Source organism: Mastomys coucha, unplaced genomic scaffold (genome assembly GCF_008632895.1).
Source record: "Mastomys coucha isolate ucsf_1 unplaced genomic scaffold, UCSF_Mcou_1 pScaffold22, whole genome shotgun sequence".
NCBI classification, from domain to species: Eukaryota; Metazoa; Chordata; class Mammalia; order Rodentia; family Muridae; genus Mastomys; species Mastomys coucha.
The window spans coordinates 209,559,066-209,562,850 of NW_022196905.1; the positions used below are offsets into that span (position 1 = coordinate 209,559,066).

Below are 3,785 nucleotides of genomic sequence, written 5' to 3' on the forward strand. Positions count from 1 at the left end.
TTTTGTTTTGTTTTGGTTTTTTTTAGCCCAGGCTGGCCTTGAACTCACTCTGTAGAACAGGCTGGTTTCAATCCACTTGGCTCTGCCGCCCAGGTGCTGTGATTTTTAGACTATTGGTGTTACCACCGAATTCTAAGGCTATTTCTGTTCCCAGGATGTGAGGTTCCTAGCTGATCTCAGGACCTGGCTAGACTGGCTTTCCCTTGCTCCCTGGAAGCTTCTTATCACTCAGCCAGGTGTGCCAAGGCCAGGAGAAGAGGTAAGAGTGCCGGAGTTCCCTGGCCTCAGTCAGGCTGCAGGGACAGGTTGGGCTCCCGGTGAGTAGAAGCTCCCTGAGCAGAACTTTGCAGCAGCCTCCTGCAGGATGTGTCCAGCTTTAAAGACAACCTACAAGAATAGAAAGCCACACATGTTGAGCATCTCGGGCAAGCAGGGCCCCTGCCTACTCCCACACACCCGTCCATGTATCTGTCCATCTCTCTCCAAGATGGGGGTGGTGAAGAGACAGCTTAGCATTTTGGTTTTTTTTTCGAGACAGGGTTTCTCTGTGTAGCCCTGGCTGTCCTGGAACTTGTTCTGTAGACCAGGCTGGCTGCTAATTCAGAGATCCCCCTGCCTCTGCCTCCTGAGTGCTGGCACTAAAGGCGCCTTAGTGGTTTTGAGCACAGGCTAATTTTCCACAGAGATTCCCTTCCATAGACGGTTCACTCCCCAGCACCCACATGGTGGCTCAGCTGTTTGTAATCCAATTCCAGGCAATCCGATGCCTTCTACCCTCCACGGGCACCAGGCACACACATGGTGCATGGTGTACATGTACACACAGGGAAGTCATACACACTCTCACACACACACACACACACACACACACACATTAAAATAATTTAAATTAAAAAAAGGGAAGGGTCACAGATCACCCAGCTGAGATGGTTTTGGGTTTCTGAGCACAAGTGTTCATAGTGACAGGGAACTGGTGAGCTAGCCCAGGGTCATGGCTAGACTTCTTACTGGCTGGAGTGGGCACAAAAGGAAGATGAGAAGGGTCCATGAGACAGTGGCCACTGAGTCAGGATTGCAGAGGAAGAACTTGAGGAAGATCAGGCCAGCTAGGCCTACACACATCGGTCCTAACCTGATGGAGACTAGACTCCTTGCACCTCATTCACAGTCTTTGCTGCTTCTGGAAGACTCTAGACTGGTCCACTAACAGGTAAGCTGAGTCAGGGCTCAAGCTATGACTGAGTGTGGGGGAGGGATTCCTCCTTGCCAAGTGGGCCATTCTTCCATTCAGCTGCATGGGCCATGCACCCCAGTGCTACTTCATCAGCAGCGGTGCTCTGAGACCCTGGGGCCCTGGAAACAGTTCTGCCTAGAGCCGTGCTGTGTGTGGTGTGTGCACTGTCCTGCCAGCATGACACAGACTCCATCTTTTTTCAGCTAGAATCCTATCTGATGCTAATGTCATCCCGGTAGCCATGGCATCGTCTCAGTACACTCCACAGACCGCCCAGTGCTGGCTGTAAGAGGTGAGATGGTTTCTATCTAGACTGCAGGGTGTTGATGTCGGCAGTCAGAACCAGACTGGCTCCCACAGGACTGCTCATTGTTTGGTTTTGAGCAGAATGCCCCCATGGCACCTACCTAAATGTGGTGGTCAGATGAGCCATCTGTGTTAAGGGCTCTCTCCTTTGGGGGGGGAGCCTTGAGGAATGCTGGGGGTGTCTGAATGCTGTAGTGAAAGAGACAAGTGGAGCAATGCGCAGGTCTCACCGCAGTCACCAGCAAGGTCTCAAGCAGGAGCCTCAGGCCCCCCATGGAGGCTTGGCCATTTCCTTGCAGGATATTTTGGGGGTACGGAAAAACAGGAGACACTGAGCCTTTCTGCCAAAAATCCCCTTATTCCTGTCAAGACAGGTCTCACACTCAAAGGCCACTAGCTCCAAGGTTCCTTTTGGATTCCCAGGGGCACCCCACAAGTTGCTCCCCCTCTTTGGTGAAACTGCCAGTGTAGATGAAGCACTCAGTATTCTGGCCTTGAGAGGCAGGCCTGGTAAGCCAGGCTGACCAGAAATATAGTCCATGGTGGATAAAGTCATTGACGTCGCCAGCAGAGAAGCAGCGGGGGTCAGGCCCACACAGGTCCATCCCACTGGTAGTCAGTCATTACTGTCCCTTGTTAATCCCTGTCCCACAGTCAATCTGTCAGCCTGTGTCACTGAAAGGACAGTGTCAGCGAATGCCCACAGGCAAAGTGGCCAGCCTGTGATTACCAAGTGGCATAGACTAGATGGTGCCAGGACCCAACATTTGCATCAGGAACCCCGCTGTGACACCAGGACTACACTCATGTATGCATGGGAAGCAGGTTTGGACATGTTCCAGGCTGGGCATCACTGGCAGGGGATCAGGTTGAAGGAACCAGCATCGGGCCCACAGCCTGCATTCCCCCTGGACAAAGCGGACTCTGTCCTTGGGATAAGTAGAAACCAAGAAACTTGACACGTTCTTAATAGATGTGTCCCCTCCCCTTTAAAGCTTGAAGCTAGCCTCCCATCGACCCTTGTCATGGTGTGAGGGATGCACACTGCTCTCTGCTTTACTGTCAGGCCCCTCCCCCTTCCACTCAGGTCTCCCCACAGGTGCGCATCTGGAAACAGGGAGCCTACATCCTTCTAGGCTTTTCTGGCTTCCCAAAGCCTACTAGGTTAGAGCACGGGGTTCCCAGGCCTGGACCACTTGCCTTCTTGACCACCTACTGGGGCTCTTGCCAGCTGAGTTGCACATCTGTTCTGTTTCTTGCCTTCAGTCCTAGGAGTTCCATCTGTCCACAGCCCGAGCTCAGTCCCGAGGGGAATTTCTCTATGGTCCCATGAGACCTTTGTTTGATATTCTATGAGTTCCAATCAACGGAGTTCAATTTTCTTTAAAGTCTTAAAGTCTCTAATTTAAAAATTAAATTAGAATTGGAAGCCTGGGTATAGTTGCACGTGCCTTTAGTCCTAGCATTTGAGAGGCAGAGGCAGGATGGTCTCTATGAGTAATGGGGCAGCCTGGGCTACATAAAAATAACCAGGTCAGTTGGGGCTGCACACACTGCCTCAAAAACAATCAATCTAGGGACTGGCTGGTCAGTCTTCACACTCGTGGCTGCCTGATATTTCAAGGCCAGAGCATCCCTGAGCTTCTTCCCCACCCTGAATGATTGTCGATTCAACCCTACAGGTTAATTTCCTAGTTCTTTTGTGAAGCTTGGTAGAGGCTGGATTAGACACAGTGTGGCCAGCTCTAGTGGGGTTTGCTGGGTCACCGGGTAGAGTTGTCCAGGTGTTTCTGAGTTCTCAGGTCAGGTCCCTGAATACTGCCGCTTTATGAACTGCTGTGACCTCTGACCCCAAAGCGGATCCCTATAAAGCAGCAGAAGCTCCAGGCTTAATTCAGAAGGAAGCCCCGCCCCGTTGTTCACAGCCCTCTAAGCTGGAATGTGTGTTGGACAGCAGCTTTCAGTTTTGTGAATACCGTTTGGGAAACGTGCGTGGGAAATTCTCAATGGAGCTTTCCCCATGATCTGTTAGGAGTTCATTGAGGGCTGCTATTGAATCTGGAAGCCAGGTTGAGAGAGTTTAACAGAGGGGCTGTCCCCACGTAGGTCTGTGACCCGAGGTGAGGACCAGCAAGCCGCCAGGATCATTTATGGTCTTGACGTTTGCTTCTGTTTTGTGGTTTAAGATATCTTGTTCTTTCTTTTTCTTTCTTTCTTTCTTTTCTTTTTCTTTTTTTTTTTTTTT

General features: G+C 51.1%; 1 long non-coding RNA gene across 2 annotated transcripts in view; it reads right to left on the reverse strand.

The window, feature by feature from the left end:
* The window catches only part of LOC116069483, a 10,511-nt gene continuing 6,726 nt past the window's right edge, over positions 1-3,785 (reverse strand). For both annotated transcript variants that reach the window (XR_004110023.1, XR_004110022.1), the window contains exon 3: positions 1-387. This is a non-coding gene — a long non-coding RNA (uncharacterized LOC116069483). The remainder of the gene's footprint in view (positions 388-3,785) is intronic.